The 25,218-nt window shown below is 32.9% G+C and overlaps 2 long non-coding RNA genes across 4 annotated transcripts in view; one reads left to right on the top strand and one right to left on the bottom strand.

Annotated features, from left to right (window-relative positions):
* Window positions 1-18,636, top strand: part of LOC136037702 (uncharacterized) — a 21,504-nt gene extending 2,868 nt beyond the window's left edge. Inside the window, exons 2-3 of one of the 2 annotated variants that reach the window (XR_010620024.1) lie at window positions 8,656-8,833; window positions 17,520-18,636. This is a non-coding gene — a long non-coding RNA (uncharacterized LOC136037702). Of the gene's footprint in view, window positions 1-8,655; window positions 8,834-10,591; window positions 11,034-17,519 lie in introns of those variants that run through there. The other variant, XR_010620023.1, reaches the window with a different exon arrangement.
* LOC136037701 (uncharacterized) lies at window positions 12,452-25,218 on the bottom strand. Of its 2 annotated transcripts, none has more exons than XR_010620022.1 (2): window positions 24,728-25,218; window positions 12,452-12,720 (listed from the first exon to the last, which is right to left on the bottom strand). It is a non-coding gene; the product is annotated as an uncharacterized LOC136037701 (long non-coding RNA). The 2 variants fall into 2 exon arrangements; XR_010620021.1 differs by lacking the exon at window positions 24,728-25,218 and adding an exon at window positions 14,629-15,752.

The following is a 25,218-nucleotide window of genomic DNA, read 5'->3' as shown; positions in this document are numbered from 1 at the left end:
ATGTATAAAAATTTATGATGAAACAATTTCATTGAACAATGAAAGTAAGGACAGTTTTTGGACTAGTAAGCTTTTTTTTCATTTGACTATTTTGACTAGATTTTATTGCCTCTATAAGCTATATTTTATCATGACCCCTAGTATTAGTGCACATGTGGGGCTTTTGAGAAAGAAACATGTTAAGAAATCAATATTCAATATGGTACCACTTCCAATCAGGCTTCTTTTAATAAATACACTTTCTCTTTTGTTAACATAGGGTGGCTTTGGATTTGAAAAACAATGCAAGAAACAATGCATTGACATTTGATTGCTTCTAACCAATTTTCTGAAACAAAGTAGCATCTATAATTTTCTTTAAAAGTATATGTTGAAAGATTGCCTATAACTTGTGTTGTATATTTTACACAAAGAAATTTTTTAAACCATAGGCATGTCTTGTCATCTTTGAATATAGATATCTATCTTGTCTATCTGTTATCTTAATCTAAGCTTGTTTAATACCTTTGAAAGATATGCAATTTTTGAAACAAGTATTTATTTTCATTGTGTATTTTAAAATTTAAATGGTATCCAATATGAATGTTGAACATTTTGATTCTCAGCTAAAAGTAGAACTTGTTTTTTCTCAAGCTGCAAAGATTTGGGATCCTTAGTGTGTTCCTTTACCTGTAGGTGCTCCTTGACTGGCAGTATGGTTAAAATGGTATATTAGCAGATCTGCATTCTTTGAAAATCACTTCTGAATTTTTGTTAATATTATTGGTATTAACTTTTTCAAAAGAAAAGCAACAAACTTTTGCAACAAGTTCCACCAATGATTTATGTATTATCTTATTTGACCCTTTGGGCATGAATGAGGAGACACTATTGGAAGCTTTATGTTAAAAAAATTTATTTTACTTTTTGTAAAAACTACTTTTATTTTCTAATGTATTGAAATATATATTCCATGCAAGAAAATTCCATGCAAGATATTCCATGCAAGATAATCTTTATTTTCAAATGTTTTAAAAAATTACAAATCCAGATAAAAAAGATAAAAATACACTTCAAAGATATAAGATAATATAAACAGCAGCTGAGTATGGATCACTTTATAGATGATTAGACAAAATTGACCAAGAGGTTTCTTTTGTTAGATATGATAATTGATTGTCACTGTGATATCTTAGTCAGAGAATAACAGCTGTCATTTAGTCATATATTTGGTCAAATCTCAGTGGATGACCAAACAAATAACCAATAAGGGCCTTGAATTTAAAGCTAACTTTGATGCCTAAATTGAAAGTAAAAAATTTTGCATATTTGAAATCTTCTTCTTTGGCAGATGCATGCTTTTCAGTCAAGACTACTCAGCCATTTTTCTTTTGATTCACTCTGTGATGGACAGGGTTACTGATTTGGCTGCTTCTTATTTATCTAAAATTTGCTCAGATTTTTTTCAGTAGATCTTTTGATAAAAGTAGATGAAATATAAGATGATAAATACTGATTTTTGAGCTCTGGGGGCATGTATAGTGAGATAGACTCTTGGCTGATAGTGAAAATTTGTGGTGTTTGAAGCCCTTTAAGAGTTGACATTGCAGAATATTCTGTGCGGACGTCAGCCTATTACATTCAAATAGGCAATGGTCAATTGTTTCATTTTTAAAATTACAAAACCTGCAAAGAGGGAACTGTGACACTTGAATTAGGGAACTGATATGATAACACCTCAAAATTTAGCCCATTTGAGCCAGACAAAATTCTATGATAAATCTTGGAAAGGTGCTTGTTGGGGAAAGGCAATAGGATTGGATTATTCCTATGTAACAACATCTCTGATAATCTCCGTTGGTGAATATCCCTAATGGGGTTTGGCACTGGGAATTCTTTGGGGTATTGAAATAATCATTTGCAATGCCTCTATACATGGATAGATTTCTTAACCAGTTGTGCAGAGTATGATAGCTATTAGTTCAATTTTTGTAAGATAATTAATCAAAATAAATCAATTTCTTTCATTTATAGTTGATTTATAGTCCACTCTCAGTAAGGAGAAACTTGGTGTTTGTTGGTTTCCTAAGACCAAATGTGAGATGGATTATATCATTTTGTGTTGTTTCAATTTTTGCATATGGGTATTAGCACAAGCACCATAAACAATGAAGCCATAATTAATATGGGGTCTTATAGGTGATTTATAAAATTTGAATAATGTTTTCTCATGACAGCCCCAAGGTGTTGATAGTAGTCTTTTTATTATTCTTATTTTTTCTAAGATAATTTTTAATTGTTTGTGATGTGAAGGTGGAAATTGAGTTTTGGGTCAAGCATGAGGCCTAGGTAATTTATTTGATTGTCCTCTTGAATAATTATTCCATTTAGAGTTAGCCTTGCATTAAGATTATTTTGCTTGTGGTGGAATTGGATGATTTTCAAATTGGTCGGTGCAATGGATAAATCAGAATTTTGAGAAAACTTTTCAAATTGGAAAGGTGATTTTTGCAACTTTGAATGTCCAATCCCAAAGGTTTTGCCAGTTGCCCAAAATACCAGATCATCAGCATATTGTAAATTGGTGTGTGGGAAGTTCATGTCCTAGAGAAATATGGAAAAGAGGAGGCAGCTCAGGACTGTACCCTGTGGAAGACCTTTGGTTATTGCTGTTTTTGGTTAGAAGGGTGAACCTACAAAAACAATGGAACTTCGATTTTCTAGGAAAGATTTTATAAAGGATACAAGCGGGGGGGGGGGATAATCAAAGACTTGCAAGTTGAACCAATAGAATCTGGTGATTAACATTGTCATATGCCTCTTCAAAGTCTAGTAATGCAGCAATTAGGATATTATTTTTGGATATGAATTCATTTATTGCATTTGTTTTTTGTGTGTCCTAGTTTAAAATATTTTTGGCACTGGATTGGTTTTGGCTTGTAGGGCTTATGGAGTTTCCTTTGTCCAAAAAGGAATATCTGGGCCAAGATATTGCATTCTTCTCTGAGTGTGAATAAGAAAGACTTGCTTGACTTTTCGCCATTGACATCTGGTTTACTCATTTGGGTGACATCAGCAAATGGGAACAGGTTACCAGTTCTGTCAGAGAGCCCTTCATTTAGCTCCAGAATAGGTATTTCTGGAGGGATACACAACTATTTTTGCTGGATTATGGTTTGGAGTCCATAGAACAGATTTTATTGGGATGTTAAGAAGAGATTTTAAATTCAGAAATATTTCTGCTGATTTAGCATTTTGGAGGGCTATTAGCAGAGATCCATCATGGTTAATGTTTAAAGAGAAAAATGATTTTAACAATTTGAAGAATGCAACCCTTTGTGAAGGAGGAATTGGATCATGACATGGGGTTATTTTTGATCAGGCAGATTTTTTTTATTTTATTTTTTGGAGCTCCTTGATAGGACCTCTTGAAATTCAATTTCATTTTCGTCATGGATAGTGACAAACGCCCCCACTTTCACCAATATCTTATTCATTGATTCATCATTTGAGCTTTGAGGTAGTGAGCTTGACCAGCCAAGATGTTGAACGTTTTTGATAATACTTGGGTAAGGTCCAGGGGGGACTTTTTGGGGGGTGTTCTATGCATTGCCTATTGGAATAAGGTTTAATACTAACAAAAATAATATTATAATACCAGACTGTCTGCACTCTTACAAAGGGAGGACTTCACTATCCACAAAAACCACGGTGTGGTCCAGAAGTTGGTTTGGTCCACCATTGGTTGAGTTGACTGCTGATAAATTGAGATAAATATCACAAGAAATTTTATTATAAATTTCTTTAAGCGTTGCTGTTGCGGTTTAAAATCAAAGAGTTATGGTCATCAAGTCATGGCTAATTGTAGGAAAAGCCAAGACAGATAGTCCAATTGAGTGAGAGCCAATTCTGGCATGAACCCCCCTTATTAGGATTTATTAAAAATGATGTTAGTTCACTTGTTAATAGATAGATAGGTCAATCTATTATTTGTCCATGCGTCATTCCTAGGGCAATAGAACTAAAGTAGATTGTCATAGAGCTAAGGTAGTCACAGAACTTGTAGTTTTCCAAGTGTTTGGTTAAATGGTACGGGTAAACGGCGGGACTAATTGTGCCTCTCTTATTGGACCAATCCTTGTTTGTTATTTTTTTTAGCAAGTCACGCCTGCCTAGAGTCTCGGGCAGGGTGACTAAGAATTTAAAATTGATATGGGAACACCTACCTATACAAAACTTGCCTACCTATGGTCTTAGATAATTGATACTTTTGCCGAGACTAAAGAAAGAAAAGTTAGATTTAAAAGAAAGAAGCTTTGCTAATAAATGAGATTTGGCCTTTAATTTTTTTTGGGAAGTAGGGGGTTTAAATTTTGTCCCGACTCCTTAATAATGACCCCTGAATCACAAAGGCCGTAAAATAAATATTTGAAATTACTAAAAATACGTTAGCGTAAAGAGCGAGGTAATACGAGAAGTTAAACCCCTCATATGCGTAGTAATTTCTGTTCGCTTTAAGTTTTAATACTACCCCTTACTTTCAGTTGAAAAAACTTTTCATATTTATTTTTTATTTATTTTTTAATAATGCTAGAAAATCCTACGCCCGATTCATTGAAATTTCTTTCCCCATGACAAATTCCTCCATGGAAAGATCCTCCCATGTAATCCCACTTCAAATTCTCCCCCCTTCCCAAACCCAAAAAATCCCTTTGAAAACGTCTGTGCACTTCCTAATAACCATTACTATATGTAAACACTAGTCGAAGTTTGTAACTTGCAGTCCCTTCCACGAGGACTTTTGGGGATTATTTCGGCCCCAAAGACATAGTTAATAGGTTTTTTAACTATGGTGCATAAAATGGCTATCTCAGAATTTTGATCCAGTGACCTTGGGGGAAAAATGAGCGTGAGATGGGGCCTAGGTGCCCTCCAATTTTTTTGTCACTTGAAAAGAGCACTAGAACTTTTAATTTCCGTTATAATGAGCCCTCTCGCGACATTCTAGGACCACTGAGTCAATACGATCACCCCTGGGAAAAAAAAATAAACAAAAAAATAAATAAACACACATCCGTGATGTCTTCTGGCAAAATAATGCAAAATTCCATATTTTTGTAGATAGGAGCTTGAAAACTCTACAAGTAGGGTTTTCTGATATGCTGAAACTGATGGTCTGATTTTCTAAAATAAGGCAAATTTTCTAAGGCTCGTAACTTTTGACGGATCAGATTAAACTTAATAAAACTTATATATTTAAAATCAGCATTAAAATACGATCCTTTTGATGTAACTATTGGTATCAACATTCTATTTTTTAGAGTTTCTGTTACTACTGAGCCGGGTCACTTCTTACTACAGTTCGTTACCACGAACTGTTTGATATTAATGATATGTTATTGTTACCTGGCATTAAACAAAAAACTGTATCAAAAATATAGCTCGATCCTACCTTCTAGGGCTATTATAGAGTGATTGAGAAGGATGGGTTTCGTTTTACAGATATGGGGTGATGGTTTGCTGAAAATTGAGCTCTTTGGCTGTCTAATTAGGACTAGTGGAAAAACAGGACGTTCTCGAATGGGGTAGCAAGAAGCCACAAGGAAAGTTTTAATGAAATTTTCTAGGAAAGTTAGAAAGTCACAAGGAACTTCGGATGGGAAACGCAACTTTTGGGTCAAATGTTCAAATTTTCCAAATTGTTCTGCAAGTGAAAATAGGGAGTATGGTGTATTTTGAAGAAAAAACCGAATGCCAGTATATATATATATATATATATATATATATATATATATATATATATTATATATATATATATATATATATATATATATATATATATATATATATATATATATATATATATATATATATATATATATATATATTATATATATATATATATATATATATATATATATATATATATATATATATATATATATATATATATATATATATATATATATTGTCAGTCGAATCCATGTAAGAATGCAGCCGTTCCCCAAGGGGCAATACTATCTGTTCTTAGGGGAAGAAATAATGTAAATAGGGAAGAGCATAAACTATAATGATATTACTGAACTTCAAGTGTTTGTAAAATTATATTGGCAAACTCGAGGGGACTTCGATCTCCGTAAGCAGAATATATTTTCTTTGTGCATTTAGCTTCTGTTATGACCTTCTATGACTCCCTCTTCTAGGGCTTGTATATATGGAGTGCTCTACTCCAATAAAAAGGCGCACAGAGATCACTTAAAATAGTATTATTTGGCATCAATTGCATTCTAAAGTCTTTGGTTATAATTAAATCTTAGAATAAGTGAATATTGCAGAAAGTATTCATGTCCTTAAAAAACGTGACAGGGTGGAGATGACGCTGATTTTATTAAAGATGCATTTGGGGTAAATTCTCATATGTCTTCTAACCATTTCATTGAATAAAGAAAGGTAAAAAAAAAAATCGAATTCTGCACAGATTTACTGCAAAATGCAATGACTTTTTGCTTTCCTTAATAGTGTTTGAGTCTTTCTTTTGATATTAATTTAATTAGCAATTTTCTTTTTGAAAGATATTTTCCAATGCATAATGTTCTAATTGGTGCTTAAAATTGAATCAAAACTATAATTTAGAAAATCTGGATTTTTGGACAGAAAAATGACCATGAAACAAAGGATGACAACTTATAATTATTAAATCAGCCCAAGAATTTTTTTTTAATATATAATACTTAAATTTTTGTTATATTTTTATTATTTGGAACCCAAAGAAAAAAAAAGAGAGAAAGAGAATGTTGGATCCAACTGTTTGTTCATGATGAAAAAAGTGTTTTGAGACATCTGAATTTGGAGCATAGCTAGTTAGAGACTTGTTCGGTCAATGCAGATTTTTTTTTCTATCCACCAAACTCTGTTTACCTAATGCAAGATACTTTGTCTAGGAACAAATATCTATTATTTATAAATATAAAAAAAACATGCTAGATGTCCAAATTGAGTTTGATTCTTATTTTTGTTAAAAAAAAGATGGCTCCCAGTCTTTTCTGTTATTTTCTTAGGTTCTAGATAAAAGAAAAGCACACTCTGTTTCCATTCTGTTGGTCTAAGAGTCAAGTTCTATTCGTGATTATTTTCACATACAATTTTTCTAGATGTTTTTTTTTTCAGCTGAAATGATGTGAATTTTCCGCTTATTCTTCATGTAAACACTTGATTAGCTCTTTAGTTACCATTTACCAGCAATTTGTATTAAAAATTATGTTTTTTTAAAATGAATATTCCCCTAAAAATATTACTCCATTGATTTCATATTGAGGAGTGAACCCATGTGAATTTTTAACCAGTGCCAAAAAATAAATTGTTTTCTCTATTTAGAAAAAGCCAATACGAAAGAAAAACAACATGTGTATTGTAGTAAAATTATGATATTTTCTAATCTGTGCATATAATCCTTCTCATAAACAGCTACAACTAGACCATTCAAAATTCATTTCTACTTTCAGTTTGAGCAAAAGAAACCTATGAATATACTTTTGGGCCCGGCAGGCATGCAGGAGCTTTTTGAGTGGGCCAGGGATACAAAAAAGTTGCTGTTGCTGCTTTTTGGAGTTGTTAGGATACTCAGATCATTACACTTGGTAGATTTTTGATAATGTTGATTTTTCGAAAATAAAGTCAAAAAAAATTGTTTATTGTAGATTTTTAAAATTAACTAGAAAAATGTCTCCACAAAACAAGTTTTTTAAAGAAAAGTAAAGAGCTCCAATTGATAAATGAAACCCCATAACGAACAGAAATTACAATAAATAACCAAGTCAAACTCAAAACAAGCAAAAATTAACATGAGTTTGGCTGGCAACCCCCATGCCTCTCAAGACCAGAATATAATTCGAACTTTAATGAAAACAAAATACATTTTAAACATTTTCCCTTTTTTGACTTTAATAAATAAAGAATTATCAAAACTTTAAGGAATAAATATCAGTATATGTATTTTAAACTGACAATCCACAGTATTTTTTTTTTTTTTTTTTTTTTTTTTTTTTTTAGAATGGCATAAACCATGTACATATTCACTGATTTAAAGTGGAAAAAGGAACAGGGCTTAATTTTACAAACTAAATAGCCTATTACTACTATGAGAAGAAAAAGAAGAAGAAGACTATCTGATAAATATATATCTAAAGAAGCAAACATGGGAGACTGGTAAAATATATTCCCCAGGAAAATCTCTGAAAATCCTGAAGGTCAAAATTGATTGTCAGATGTGTGCAATTCTTAGTGAGCGAAAACACAAATATCCTTCTTCAAGAAACGTTTTTTGGAGATAACTTGAATTAACTTAAATTTTAATTGACTCGTAACTACCACTGTCTCAAGACCAAAGATTCCAACTAGTAATTCCTTTGGTATTTCATTTTCACATATCAAATGAAGCACACTTCATGCATGCATCCATTTACTTGACAGGAAAATGAGCATTCATGATTTTTATCGTTATAAAATATACTCATTTTCTTCAAGATTGAAACAATCAGCTTGTAATACACAAACCACCTTAATATTCCTCTTAAACTCACCTTAAAAAAAAATTGAATTCCTCCGATTTTTTATTTATTTCTTTTTGACTGTCGTTCTTGTAGTTTTCTCTAATGTGAGCTTGCTTCTTTTTTTTAGGAAACTATTTCCAACGACGTTTTTGAATTTGGACAAAGGAGGGCTATTTCCCTGGCTGGATTTTGCCAGACACGAAAGTAAATAAATATGAAAGATTGGTTGAATCTATTGATGATGAGGTTCAAAAAGATTTACAATCTTTGGAAAAAGAAACAAACTGGAGGAATCTATTTTATTGGTAAGTTTCTCATTTTTGTTATAACAAAACTTCTTGGCAAGAAGAAATAATCTGAATTAAGACTTAGCGCAAAAGAAAATTTTTTATCATTCTAAATTCTCTGCCTCAGGCCCATGATCTAGTATATTGATTAAAATTCAACATTGGCTGACAAAAAATGTATTCCCGTATGTGAACATTCGGTTTGCTTCAGTTTCAGATTAGAATTCAAAGATTGATTTTAAAATAGTGTTAACTCCCTTTAAAAATTATTAGTAGTTTTCTCTCTATTCTCCCACAAAAACTTACTTTTGGTGTTCTCTTTTTGATGGGTTTTCAACTAGATTTTTTTTTTTTTGACTTTTCCATAAGAACGAAGAATTTGCGATCCGGAATTTAATAGTGGTGTCTCTTGGATGTTTTTGCTTGACAAACTTACCGTCTCCTTATAGAAATTAGCTTGACAGTAAAATATGCCGCAAAACTGGGAAATTGAAGACCTGTTTGATTCAATATTCTGCCGACACCGATATCACCTTCTACAAACTTAATTTGGGTAATAGATCTATTTTGATGAATCCTTTTTCAAGGTTTGAAAGGAGTCCTTGGTCGCAAGTAAGGAGGCGAAAACTTGAAAATTCTCGAAATCAACTCTTCCTTCCTATTATAAAAAATTCCTGTTGGAATCGTAGAAACAGTTGGTTTGTCTTTTTTTATTATTATTATTATTATTATTACAGGCTACCAGCGAAGAGAGGACATGCATATTCCATGATAAGTCTGATGCACGAATGAAAAGTGGCAGAATAGATAATCAGGGAGGGGACTCTTGTGTCTTAGGATAACTCCTAACTTCTTGTAGCTAGAGGATCTAACTTTACTGAGATACTCAGTCCATGAGGGAACTGAAGTTAACTCTAAGTAGGTGCAGTGTATCAACTTGCGTAATTGCCTCTCCTTTGGAGACGAAATCAGGATGACCCCCCATATTACGCGGCTTAGAAATTAGGAGCTCTTTCGTATACGATGCGTTTAAACTTACATATATCTGCCCACGCCAAAATTCTCTCCAGTTCAGAAGCTCATGTGGGGTTTGCTGGGATCTTCCTCCTTTGCATTTGATACTTTTATAATCAGGTCATCATCAAAGTGGTGAGATTTCCTCACAAGGTTGTCCCCTAGGTCGTTTATGAACACCAAGAAAAGAGTTGGCTAAGAATGCTTCGTTTGAGTACTCCTAATAAGACTGAGTTTTCTCTTGATATGAAGCTGTCAAGGACATCTTGCAATGATCGTTGACGAAGAAAGTCAGCAAGCACGTTAAATAGTCGACCATCAACTCCATAGGCTTTCAGTTTACAAAGAAGTCGCTTGTGCCATACACGATCAAAGGCTTTTGCGATGTCACAGAAGAGAAGGTGAATATCTTGCCTCTGAGCACAGAAATTCTTGAAATATGGTGTGGATCAACTTTATCAAATGGAGCTTTTATACACATTTTCATTTTTAAACATTTTTCTTGTATTTGCTAATTGAATTTGAAGGAACGCATTTGTCTCTGTGCTTTTCTACATAACAAAATGAGCCAGGAAAGTCTAAAGGGATTTGTTAATAGTAAGGGAAAAGAGGTCTTGACCTAGCATCCCAACCACCTTGAGGTTTTCGCTCTTGTAATATATTTAGCCAGTCTTCAATATTTATCCCCTTTATAAATTTTTTAGGTCGGAAAAACATAGTATTTATTGTCTGTAAATGATTGACGTTCCTCTTCTTTTCTAGGTAATGAAGTAGCTGCTGGGCAGTAAATTTCAAAGTCTCTGTATAAGCCTGTTTTCTGTTGCATTCGTCTTTTGTGTATAGACGCTTATTTTTACATAAAAAGACAGTGCAGCAGAACTGGTTTCTTATAATTTTAAAGTTTAAATAAATAAAAAATCAAGGGTTCTAAACCTTAAGTTAAATAGAATCTCAGTAAAATTCGCGTGTATTTTTCTTTCTCTCACCTTTTCATATTTTACAAAAAAATAGAACCCTAAAAAAATTTTCTAATCAATTTTCTTTTTTGCTCATCCTTCACCTAACGAATTTACTGCTCATTGAAGCTGTGCAATTATGTGGCCTCTGCTCCTGCCAAGGAACCCCTTCCTGACTCAACATTCAAGACCATTTTTTCCTCCTTATTTTAATAGAAATTAAATCAATAAAATATTGTTTCTTTGCATTCTTGCAAACTACTTGTTGATCCTAGAGTTAGGGATAGTTCATAGGAACGGAGTACAAGACAGATAAAATACAAAACGGCGTTCATCAAAACAATATTTTGAATGAGGTTAAAATCCTTTATATCTCCATTCTTCGAAGAACTGATCTTGTCACCCAGAATACAAATTTCCTTTATTTCGCCAACAATACCCTTCATAGTCTCTGGGAAAAGTACCTTTTCCCTATTTAGTTCCCCCTTCGTCCTCGCCTCCCTCGTTCTACTTCGTTAAAAATTCCCCTTTTTACCCCATTTATACTGTCTACCGAGAGACACAGAAAGACTTTCATCCTCTACATAGTGAGCATGTTAAATACATGAGTTCCCCCCTCTTTTGTTTACCTTGCAACTCTTAAATTTTTAGCTAACAAATTTAGATATTTTTTAATTGAGTTGTATTTTGTATGTTTTAGTGTAAGACTAAATTATTCTTATGTGTTTTTTTATCTAGCTTATTCGTTTTTTAATTTTGCATGTTTCTTACTATTTGGACATTTTCTACTGTTTTGACAACTGTTATTTTTTACAACTTTTCAACTTTTTGGAAAAAACAAACATTTCCAGACTTATTATATTTGCTTGTTTATTTTGTATTTTTTGACACTAAAGTGCGAATTCCGGTCACTTGGGTTTGTGATAGACGTTTTTTAGAAATAAAAACCTCATCTTATAAGCATTTTCCAGCCAACCTTTCAGATTGTTTGGATTGTCGCCTCTCCACTTAAGATCGTCATTTAGCTGAATATCTCCAAATACTTGTACTTAAGTGAAATTCAGTTTTGTAAACAATGATAAAAGACCGCTGAAGTACAACAGTAAGAGGTTTCTTTAAAATTTAGCCTTAGGTGGAAGCGACGGCTTCGTTCCTCATTGTTGTCTGACTAATTTTTTAGCTGCTTCCAGATCACGCCGTAGAGTAAAGAATGAAGTGTTTTGGGAAGGGAAAAGGGTGGTACACGCTATCATATATAGTATGGCTTCTTTTTCTTTCAATTTTTTAGTTACGCCTTACTTCCATTCGAATTTTTTTTTGAACTTGGTTTATCGAGTAACAGTGGTTGATGTTTTAGAACGAGAATGCTTTTGATATAATAAAATCTAATCTCTAGTATCGTTCAGGCTATTCAATTAGTTCACGTAGAATGGAAACTGTTTCAAGGTAGAGGAAGGAAATATTTGTATAAAATACAAAAAACATGAGTTATGTGAAGAGCAGAAAGCTTCAGAAAAATCAATAAAATATGTGAAATTTCTTAAAGTTCCGTTACTTCAGACCTCATATATCAATATGCAAGGCACATCAGTCGTTTTATTTGAAGTTAGGATACCAAATCATTATGACAGATGATTTAATCGATATTAATTCCAAACGAAACATATAATTATAACAGGTATATTTTACAAAAATAACTTACAAAACAAAAAACTGTTGCTGCAATTGCCTCTTTCATGACGACGTGAGTGGCGACTCCTTTTCTCAGGAACTAATAAGACGCTGCTTATCCGCCAATTCTGGGCTTTAACTGATTCCACATCAGACATTTCGTCGTCTGCCCCAGAAAGAGGAGTTGCGGATTCTGATATGACAACACTGTTTTAGGAGATGTACAGTTGCTGTCGGATATCGTATCACTGATATGAACTGAAGCTACAAAAAGGAAAAAAATAGAATAAAAAAGATTATTTTTAGCTGAATTTGTTTTATTTTTATTATATTTTAATTGACTTAGTCATTTCATTGTAAAGAAAATTTTCCTGTACCTTCGCCAAAACAATTTTTTCTTCATAAAAAATAATCAAGGGATCAATATCTTAATGAAGGTTTTTGAATAATAAGATAATTGCTTATAGTTTTTTTTTGTAAAGTTTAAAAATGGTTTATTCTTCCGTTTCTGTACAAAGTAAATTACTTGGCATAATGGCACTTATTAGACTAAGAAATATTGTGAATTAAGTTCTTTTGAGAGAGACAGTGTCGTTTTCGGAGGATATCTCAACAATATTTTAACTCTTAGGTTAATAATTCAGAAAATTCTCATTCATCAGGTGAGTGTAGTCTTCAACTTTATATTTTATTTGATTCAACTGATAGAGAGGCTTTAGCGAATGCCCTATCTTTTTAAACGTTATCGATTATTAAATTTAAATGATCATAGCTATATACAGAAATTATTTTGCTGCTTTTAAGGTTGGAGGTTAGGTTGGTAGTCTATTTGACAAGGAATACCTAACATTAAGCTGTATGAAAAACGAGGTATAACTCCACTAGCTGGGACAATAATGGAAGAAACACTAACATGGGCAGACCATGTTTTATAGAATATAGATGACAGATTGTTAAAGATTGTGTTTTTGGCCATTCTTTGGGGCCAAAAAATAAGACCTATTAAATATAATCCTTTATTATATTTTATTTTTAGTAATAAATGGAAAGACGTGGGGACTTTTTTCGATGTTAAAAAAGTATAGAAGAATTGAAAGAAAAGTCGTATTACGATTGTTATGATGTTAATTGATTCTGACAAAAGTAGGAGTCAATCGTCTTATAACCACGGTTATGATGTTATTTGATTATGACAAAAGCGGGAATTAATAGTCTTATGACCACAGTTATGATGTCATTCGATTGTGACAATAACGGGAGTCAATAGTCTTATGACCACGGTTATGATTTTATTATATTATGACAATAGTGGGAGTCAATGGTCTTATAACCATGGTTATGATGTATTTGATTATGACAATAGTGGGAGCTGTTAAATATGGCCATGGAAGATGATCCTTTGAACGACAGTATACCAAAGATTAAGCTTTATGAAACGTGAGGATTAATTCCTCTTTTATGGATGTCATCTTTATAAAGGCTAGGTCCTTCTCAAATGGAGTGGGAAGAAATTCTGAAGACAAACTTAAAGAAAGTAGGATATTCTTGGATGGGAGAAAACATTGAAGCTCTAATTGGAACTGGGTGGAGGAAGAGCGTTAGCAGCTATATTTACCCCGGCCCGGACGAACTACTTTTGGACCAATGTATTTTTATAAGACTTTATGGAGTATGACTGAATTCTTCCACCGTGTAAGATAAGCGGTATACTGTGCATAATAAATAATAATATAAATAGAATTAAAAATATAACTATAAATAGAAATATTGTCATCTATGAAATTATTATCAAATAGGGCTATACGTCAAATGGATAAAACTTTCAAGACATACAATAAAAACAAGAACAAATTCATGTTTGGAGGATGAATATTACACTGGATCCCAATTTAACTTGGTCCATAGCTTATATAAAGTGCTTCTACACCGCGGTCTGAAAGCTAAATTGTGAGATTTAGTGTTCTTAGATGTATACTTAGCGACATACTCAATATAGCAGCACTGACATAGTGGAAAGCACAAGGTCTCTAATTTATTATTTGCATAGTACTAGGGTCTAAGTTGTCATATCTGTGGACCCAACAATTTATGTCGAGAAAAAAAGCATAGATTTACTAATATTAATACTCTTTATCAATGCCCTTCTTTTTCTTGGGATTATTGAAAACTTACCATTTTCATTTTCCACTTTAGGATCGGTATCTTTGAGGTTGCCATGCCAAGACCTGGATTTCTTAGCAGTTCCCATTTCTGAGAAGATTTCTCCTTGTTGAGAAATTGTTCTTTCGACTGGAGCTTGGTAACGGGAGAAATTTGTTTTCGTTTTTGAATATTCGTCATTTGATATATTGGAAAGGTCTTGACATACTTGTAATTATAAATGAAAACGTTTTGTTTCTTATTTTTTTTTATCCATGGCTGGTAAAAAATTAGATTTTAAAATCCAATTAAAATACTTTAATATTATAGCCAAGATTCTTCAAATGTAATTTTATGTTAATAAAAATAATTGCACAATCATTGTAATAACATCAACAGACGCGTCAGAATATAGAACACGATTAGAAACACAAAGGTGACACAGGGAAACGCACAGAAAACGTAAAAAAAACACAAAAGTCACACAGAAAACTCAAAAGATGAAAAAGAAAGTCCCCCTAAAATGAAAACTCCCACGACATAGGCTCAAATTATCACTAGGTAGCATAATTATTCACGGAAAATTTATTATTGACGGAGGGAAGAGGTAGGGGGATGAATTCCAAGAAAGATAATAAAAAGGCAGATCATGTGCCAGACCTTTTAAGAAAATAAGAAATTTTCAACGTTAGCAGAAATCATGTCAAAATTTTCGATGATTTTAACGTTAAGAAGGGCCTAATTATTTTTCTCTTTATATCAGATTTTTTCTTTATATCATAAAAATGGACTGTATTAACTGAGTTTTGACGCAAAGAATAGCAATTGCTTAGATTCTAGGTGGTGTTTTACCCATTTTAACATAGTAATTTTATTTTCAAGAATGATTGGAGCTGCATAAGGTGGATCTAGGATAGCTCGGAAAGTTGACTTGTAAGCCCTTAGGCCGACTGATGACAGAATTATTTTTTCTTTACTACACCCTGCCTTTTCAAGTACCTAAAAAAACAGGTATCCAGCGGTTTTGAGTCAAACAAAGCTACCGAGTGCTAGATGGCATTGGTGAATTTTCTTTTAAACGGTAACACCGGTTTCTACTCTTTCGTTTCCTGTACTTTTTGGCTTGGACTGCTACAAGCAGTCCAAGGATGGTTTGATTCTCGTGTAAAAAAAAAAAAAAAAAAAAAAAAAAAAATGTTTAAACTATCCAAAACTATACAGAGGCTAAGGAATAAATACTGACTAAAGATTAGGCTAGTCTTTGCCAATTTAGATTATACAGGGTGCATTCCAGGTTTAAAAGCAGTAAAAAAAAATTAACCTTTTCCTTGCAGCTGCAGTTGAAACATGAACGACAGAAAGGTGACTTCAAATTTGCTTTTTCGGTAACTTTTCCAAAAGATAGTTCATAGACATCTTTGGTAAATTAATTTCATGATCACCATAGTTTTACTACCATATCGAAACGTATTGAAAATATTTATTAGAGTGAAAGAGAGATGGACACAATTGAAACTTCTGGTGGTCTTCCCTTATGAGCTTAATTATTCCCCTAGTTACTTCACAACCATTCTGGGCGGATGTCAAAAATGAGTAACTATAGTTATTGTAAAGTTACAACAGCTTACAAACCCAGAATAAAGGCCGTATCTGAGGGGGAGGAGATTCACCCCCCCCCCCAAAAAAAAAAACAGAATGTTTTGTCCAACTTGTAAAAACCTAACAAAAATGCATATAAACAAATTTTTGATGTCTTCCGTGCCCAGAATGTACCAACAGTTTAGCGTAAATAAAAGTTGATCCCATACCTACCAAAAAGGTCCTTTTTCGTCTTTATAGTCTTAGACTTCATCAGCTATGAAACATTACGCTGACAGACCAGGGCATATTAGCACAACTATTGGTAAGGTTCCTGAACTGTTATCAATAGTGCAATGCACAATGACATGAAAATATGACACACTCAAAAGCAACGCATTAGCTGGGTTAGAGTTTTAACTAGACTATAACCCATGTTCACAGTCTATAGAACTGGGGGGGGGGGGGATAAAATCATAGTTTAAGATTAAACTTCTCATTTAAGGAGTGGAAGGAAGAGCAACCAACAATTTGAAGGTAGAGAAGACATGGGTCAGATCAGACACGCATGAAAGAATTGCTTCAGGGGGAGAGGCAGAATTGCTTCAGGATAATTGAGAACATATCTTATTTGATAAATTTGAATAGTAAGCACTCAGTAATTCGTTAAAATTCGGGGTTTCAATGGGTCCACGCTCCAAGCCGACCTTGGAAAATTTTTGTATAAGCTACTATTACCTTTTTTATGAAAAGGTACTATGAGGTACTTGCTTTATTTTCTAGTTTTTCCTTTTGTTTGTTCTCCGTAATGTCTTTGTATGAAGAGTTTTTACCAGAACAAATAGTAATGTAAAATGTTAAAGATAGAGAGAATAATCTTGAATTGAATTCATGGCTTAAATTTTGCTAATTTGTTTTCTTTGCTTAAACCGGATTGACTTAATCCACTTAAAATTATACTTTACTAAAATTCATTGCCGATCCTTATGAAAATATAACAACAATTCTATGAAAAAGCTTTCGACCTGTTTTGGCCTATATCTTTCATTAACAGTAAGAATCCTAGTATTTAATGCTAATTCAAATTTAAAATTAATTGTCTAAATAGTAGGCTAAACTTTAAGAAATTGAAAAAGCAATCTAATAGATCTTTATTGATTTCAAACTCCATTTGAAAGACAGAGGGCAAAATTTTTTAAGGCCCTAAAAAGATATTAATGAACTAAGACATTTCCAAATAAATAGTAACTGATGACAAATATTAACAGACAAATCATTTTAATTACGATATTGAATAGAATTACCTTTAAACAATATTATCATTATGTTCTTTTTTTTACTTCCAGACAAACCTATCCATGCCTCAGTACTGCGGTGTTCAGCCTTCACATTCAATGCTGCACAGCCCGTTCAGTTTACAGTCACGGATGAGAACAACCCCCACCGTTGATCCTTCACGCTGTATTACTCCGTCATCGCAACATCTGACAAATGATTCTTTATCTAGGATATTAAGTACACCTCCTACTCCATTAACTCAAACCTCATTGGCATATCCAACGCCATCTCCAAGTCCCGGCTTTCATATACAAGGTCGAATGGGTTATCAGAGTTATCAGAATTTAACTAATTATCCAAACTATCAGAACTATGCCTTACAAAATCCCACCCCTTACGCGCCACGACCGTCACACCCTTACCCTCAAAATCCGCAAGTGTATAACCCTTATGGTAGTTATTACTAGATACTATTCCAATTAGATCACAATGCAATGATGAAAGTAACCGAAATGATTACCTAGCTGTTAGTTATATATTCGAAGATAGTGTTTTTTATTGAGGCCATATTGTGGCTCACGATCAACATGGAGCTTTCCAGCCTTAAATGGCCAATTAGAGGGTTTTGGGATACTAGTTAATGGGGAAGCATAAGAAGCGAGGGTTGCTTTCCATCACAGACTTGAAGTTTTTACAAAACAACTCTATCGGATTTTCTATCACAATATTTTGTGTGGTGTCGTTAGAGGCTCATAAATTGTACAATGGTGTTACATAATCATCTGCTATATTCACGTGAACTGGAATTCTGGAAGCAATTTATTGGGATAAAAAATATTTTAAGATAATGATTTGAGTTATTTATTTAGTTTTGGTATTGTATTCTATCGGTTGAAACATGTTTACATTTGAAATCTTTTGCGTTTTTGTTACTTTAATATTATATCAAACAGTTCGTGGTAACGAACTGTAGTAAGGAGCGACCCGGCTCAATAGTAACCAAAACTCTAAAAAATGGAATTTTGCTACCAATAGCTATATCAAAAGAATCGCACTTTAATGCTGGTTTTAAATATATAAGTTTCATCAAGTTTAGTCTTACCCATCAAAAGTTACGAGCCTGAGAAAATTTGCGTTATTTTAGAAAATAGGGGGAAACACCCCCTAAAAGTCATAGAATCTTAACGAAAATCACACCATCAGATTCAGCGTATCAGAGAACCCTAGTGTAGAAGTTTCGAGCTCCTATCTACAAAAATGTGGAATTTTGCATTTTTTGCCAGAAGGCAGATCACGGATGCGTGTTTATTTGTTTTTTTGTTTTTTTGTTGTTTTTTTTTCCCCAGGGGTGATCGTATCGACCCAGTTGTCCTAGAATGTTGCAAGAGGGCTCATTCTAACGGAAATGAAAAGTTCTAGTGCCCTTTTTAAGTGACCAAAAAAATTGGAGGGCACCTAGGCCCCCTCCCACGCTAATTATTTTCCCAAAGTCAACGAATCAAAATTCTGAGATAGCCATTTTATTCAGCGTAGTCGAAAAACCTTATAACTATGTCTTTGGGGATGACTTACTCCCCCACAGTCCCCGTGGGAGGGGCAACAAGTAACAAACTTTGACCTGTGCTTACATGTAGTAATGGTTATTGGGAAGTATACAGGCGTTTTCAGGAGGATTTTTTTGGTTGGGGGGAGGGGTTGAGAAGAGGGGGATATGCTGGGGGAACTTTCCATCGAGAATCTGTCATGGGAGAAGAAAACTTCCATGAAGGGAGAGCAGGATTTACTAGCATTATTTAAAAAAAAAATTAAAAATAAATGTGAAAAAGCTTTTTCAGCTGGAAGTAAGGAACAGCAATAAAACTTAAAACAAACAGAAATTATTACCCATATAAGGGGCTCACCTCCTTATGATACCTAGCTCTTTACGCTAAAGTATTTTTAGTAATTTCAACTATTTATTCTACGGCTTTTGTGATTCAGGGGTCATTCTTAATGAATTGGGATAAAATTTAAGCTTTAGTGTAAAGAGCGAGGTACTGACGATGGGGCGAATCCCCTCATATATGTAATAAAAACATGAGAATACAAAAGTTCTTTACGTAAGCTAATTTATAAGTTACGTAAATCTTTTACCAATAAAAAGATTCGTAAAAAATTAAAAGTTCTAGTTGCCTTTTTAATTAACCAAAAAATCGGAGGGCAACTAGGCTTCGCCCCCGCTCTTTTTTTCTCAAAATCATTCGAGCAAAATTATGAGAAAGCCATTTAGCCCCCCCCAAAAAATATGCAAATTTTGTTTTGATTATTCCTCTGCGGAGAGCCAAAATCAAAACATGCATTGATTCAAAAACGTTCAGAAATTAAATAAAAAAAAACGAGTTTTTTTAACTGAAAGTAAAGAGCGACATTAAAACTTAAAAGGCACAGAAATTACTTCGTATATGAAAGAGGCTGCTTCCTCATCAACGCCCCGCTCTTTACGCTAAAGTTTTTTACTGTTTTAAAAAGAAAAATTGAGAGAAAGAGCCAAACTTTAGCGTAAAGAGCAGGGCGTTGATGAGGAAGCAGCCTCTTTCATATACGAAGTAATTTCTGTGCGTTTTAAGTTTTAATGTCGCTCCTTACTTTCAGTTAAAAAAACTCGTTTTTTTTTATTTAATTGGTAAATACGGTGCTACTCTTGGACTGATAACATACGCTCAACATCTTATAACCTTGTTATTTTAGATTTACCAAATTTTAAGGAAATATAAATAAAGCACCATTGAAAGAATCTTACTGTTGTAATTCCCAAAACACCTTCTGCGAATTATGTTTCTCAGTGAAATATGATGGCAGTATACCTGAGTCAATGTAAATGCTACAACAAAATATTTTCTTTTAGAATACTTTACATCTTGTGGAAGTCACAGTTCAAATATGTTTGGCCATCATTCGCTTACAATAAGTAATGTTTATCCTATTTGAGCACAAATTTGCCTCTAATTCAAATAGTCCTATTGAAGGAAATAATATAGTTATATGAAAACGAACTTAAAAGTACATTCAGAATAGTTTAATAGTTAAATTTTCTTTCCAAAAAATTAAAATTTACAAAAAAGAATCAAGAAATTAGCCTAATATATGTTATGTGTTAAGTAACCCGAAATGTTTATTATCAATTATTCTTGTTCAATGTAGATATTGGATATTAAAATTAGTTGGTTTATTTAATGCGCGTGTTTATTCATTTAAATATATTGTAATACCTGACAGAAATAGGGGATGGCATATAGTGTGCAGCTATTATGCTTAGTGGCTGATCGGCTTCGGTATTTCTTATAATACCTGGGCATCATTTTCGGCAACAAATTATACTCTTGTTTTGTAATATATATATATATATATATATATATATATATATATATATATATATATATATATATATATATATATATATATATATATATACATATAGATAAAAACTACAGTACTTTTAAGCAATTCGCTTTAGCATTTGACCCCCTCTTCCTACTCTGAACCAAATGCCAGGGAGATACCCCTTTTCAACAAATTTTGGATAATCTCTTCTAAACAACTAAAATGTGCCTACTAGTGGTGCAACACTGATGATATGGTCTCAGTGCAGAAGTTGCTATAATTTTGCTATAATTTTAGCTCCATATACTCTACAATTCTTTTCTGTTATAAGTGATTTTGTTAACTTTGACCCAAACCGTTGAAACTTCACAACTAATTGTGCACGAGTTGGTGTCTTTTAAGGACTAACTGTAAAAAAAAAACACTAAATAAAAAGGGAAATATGATAAAAAAGAGTCAAAATATTTAAATGAACTAAAGTAATAATAATGTACATAGTCATCAATAAAATATAACAATTTGAAAAAGGGTTGAAACTTTTTAATCGACAGTGAAACAAATATAAAATTTTAACTAAATTTTTTGGACTCATAAACAGTGTTCATCATCAGCAGTAAAATTGTTATATATGCTGATGATGTTACTCCTACTGTTTCACTGTTGATTATGGACACTGTATATGTGTCCGAAATATTCAGTTAAAATTTTATATTTGTTTCACTGTCGATTAGAAGGTTTCATCCCTATTTTGAACTGTTATATTTTCATCATGAAAAAACAGTGTGGTCTTCGAAGTCATCTTCATCAATAAAATACATTGACAAAATAAAACAGTGTATTTAGAGTCCTAAATGCCTGTTTTATTTTTTTTTTTTAACATTCTCTTGCATCAGTTGTATTACTTAATGCTACGTGCAAAATAGTAAATTAAGGCAAAAACTATTCTGAAAACTTTGCTACTATAGCCAAAACGTTGACACTTCACGTCAGCCTTCACTTTGACGTTCATTTTCACTTACGCTGACGCTATTAAGTGGTAGTGAGAAGTGGGCCGTAAACCTGAATTTCTACAATATCTGGATTAAAATTAAGATCAAGGCAAAGCAATTTTGTTTGAAAATAGAAAACTGAGCAAGTGCAGATGTATATACATATATATATATATATATATATATATATATATATATATATATATATATATATATATATATATATATATATATATATATATATATATATATATATATATATAAAGCTTGTCACACAATTAAAATACACCTTTTTATGTATTAAAAAGGCTGAAGAACTGAACTAGAAATTAGTGAAGAAACTTTTCAGAGGAATGCAAAACCAACAATGATATGAAATAGTGGTCCCCTCCCCCTTTTTTGTCTGTTAAAAGTTATATTAATGATTAAAACCTATCATTTAAATGAAAAGACATGTATTCAAAATTGACTTGAAGGCAGGCCTCTGGGAATTCACAATAAGACCGAATGACAAACGTCACAAACCCTTGGGCCCAAATATTTTAAATAAATAACCCTTTTCATCTGTCTATGTTGTATAGAAATCATTGCTAGCAGACTGAAAGATTGTTGTATATTTGTGGATTACGGATGAAGGGGCTAAAGAAGTGAGTTATTAGCATCTCATAAATATTGTGACCAAAATTTGGCGATTTTACCTTTTTAGTTAATTCATCTTCCAATCCAATTTTGGGAAACACTAAAGTTTGGTTGAGGTGATATCTGCTTATAAAGGTGCAATAATTTTTAATAAACATGAAGTAATCAGAATTTTATTAAAAAATATAGATTTTTTGGGAGTGGGGATATTGGAGGGCATTTTTCTAAGAGCTAATTATGAACCTATTCATTGAATTTTGATATAAATTTAAAATTATTTTTGCTTTTATTCCTGCCAATATCTATGCTTCTTAGTTATATCCCTGAATTGCTGAAATCATTTGGAATTAAAACAAGGACAACACAAGACAGGAAATTAGTTTTAAACAATCATCCTATGTTTCATTTTGAGAAAATGGAATGGAGATTGAAACTTCATCGAAATGGTAAAGAGTGAAGCTTTGAACAGATTAGGGTGATTAAAAATTTATACAACCTGAGTGGCTTGGTGCTACAATGAGTATTTTGCAGGTGCTAATATAATTGCAAGAAGTAGTTCCCAATGCACAGTATTGCAAAAATTCACACAGCAAAAAGACAGAAATATTGTAATAAAATAACAGACCATAACTATACAGAAAATAAAGATTGTTAAGTAAAGAACAATTGCTTTCAGTAAGAAAATCATCGATCTTTTTTTAGTTATTATATTTTCGATGTGCGAGTCATGTGCCTATAGCCCGGTAAAAACGGGTGATGTATTTGATAAATATAGGAAATTATTTGGGAAGTCGTACACGTCTTGATTTGTCAGGGAAATGGACAAACCAGGAGATGGACTGTTGTTTCCTTTCTCTTGAGTATATGCCTGCTGTTCACCTAAGCCTAAAAGAACGTCTAAAATGACTTTAATCGAAATTGATTTGGACAAATAATTCCTCCGTTTTTACAATTGGTAAACTTGCAGAAAAGAAAAAACCGAGGGCAGGTTATATATCATCAAATCCGTTCCAAATCAAAAGATTTTCATTGCTAATTTTTTGATAAGTCGTCATTTATGAGATTTCAGGAATTTTTTTTTCTTGGAACAATTGTATAGTCATTTTTGAACCCCACGAATGAGTCTCTGGCACAGATAATTTTTGCTACTATCCGCTTGCAGTATAACCACATACATCATAATCCGGCGTTGTGTCCGCAATTTCTTGCGGATGGTTCAGCCTGAAAAATTATTCTTAGTATACTTTCATTTGAAAAAGACTTTAGTCTATAATGGGTTTCTCGATCACTCTGGAAATCCCTCCTTTCGAATCGGGAACGGGAAGCAAAACACGCAAAAATGGTCCTCAGATCGTTTCTTCGAAAGATCTCCGCATGCAAAATTCAATTGACAAAGATAATGTAAGTCAATTAACAAAAATTTTGTGTATTAATCTTTCAAATCCCCCCTCCAGTGTAGAATTTTCCCTGGAATTTGTATCCCCCCCAAGGACTTTCCCTCCTTAAGGAAGATCCTCCAAATGGAAATCCACTCCAATCATAAAATCCCCCCACCAAAAATTATCTGTATACTTCCCAATACAAAATATTATACGTAAGCAATGGGCAAATTTCATAACGTACAGACCTCTCTCCATGGACTGTGAGGGGTAATTTTTCCGACTACAATAAGCGAAATGGCAATCACAAAATTTTGATCAGATAATATTGGGAAATAAATGGGCGTGGGAGAGGGGCCAATTGCCCACCAATCTTTTCTGTCACTTAAAAAGGGCACTAGAACATTTAGTTTGGGTTTGAATACGTCCTCTCCCAGTCTTTTAAAACCAGTTTTTCAATACGATCACATCTGAGGAAAAAAAAAAACAAAAAAAAAAAAAAAAACACAGCAAACTAACAAATAAACAAGCATCCGTGATCTGTCTTCTGGGAAAAATAGCAAAATTCTACATTTTTGTATTTAGGAGCTTGAACTTCGACAGTAGGATTCTCGGGTACGCTGAATCTACTAGTGTGATTTTCATCAAGATTTCTTGAATTTTAGGGGGTGTTTTCCCCCTATTTAGAAAATCGGGTAAATTTTCCCAGGCTCGTAATATTTGATGGGTAACACTAAACTTGATGAATCTTATAATCTTATATATTTGGAATCAGCATAATAATAAGGTTCTTTTGACGTATCTACTGATACAAAAGTTCCGCTTCTTAGAGTTTCGGTTACTATTGAGCCTAGTCGCTCCTTACAGTTATAATATAAAAAATTCTTTAATGAAGAAATTAGTACTTACTTCTTTTTCTGAATCGCTGTCGACATCCCAGAGGTCTGGTTCACAGTCGTACTCACTAAGCGGAGAAGTCACTTGAATTGTCGGCATACTCTGCAGTACAGGTCTATCTTTTACTTTTTCCTTTGATTCCATTGAATTTATCACAGGACACTTGAACCTTTACTGATTTTTCCCATAAATTCAGGTAGCTAATGGAAACGTAATCTGCGCTTTACAGACTCCTCCTGTCTCCTTGATAAATCATTCGTTTCTAGTTCACTTATCCAGAAACCAACAGGTGAAGGCCTCATTATACCTTTGGTCCATCGACAGGACTTTATCCGGAGTTTCTGTTTATGAGGGGGTTTGGGGATGGGGCTATGATTTTTCTACCTTTATTTTAAGATCAACCTACGAGTCAAAGAAATATCCTCAATTTATGAGAGAAATAGTCTTTTTACTTGCATTTTATAATCTATTTTTGATTTATATATATATATATATATATATAT

The sequence above is a fragment of the Artemia franciscana genome, chromosome 17, assembly GCF_032884065.1.
Source record: "Artemia franciscana chromosome 17, ASM3288406v1, whole genome shotgun sequence".
Classification (NCBI taxonomy): Eukaryota; Metazoa; Arthropoda; class Branchiopoda; order Anostraca; family Artemiidae; genus Artemia; species Artemia franciscana.
This window is presented reverse-complemented; position numbering and strand designations above follow the sequence as displayed.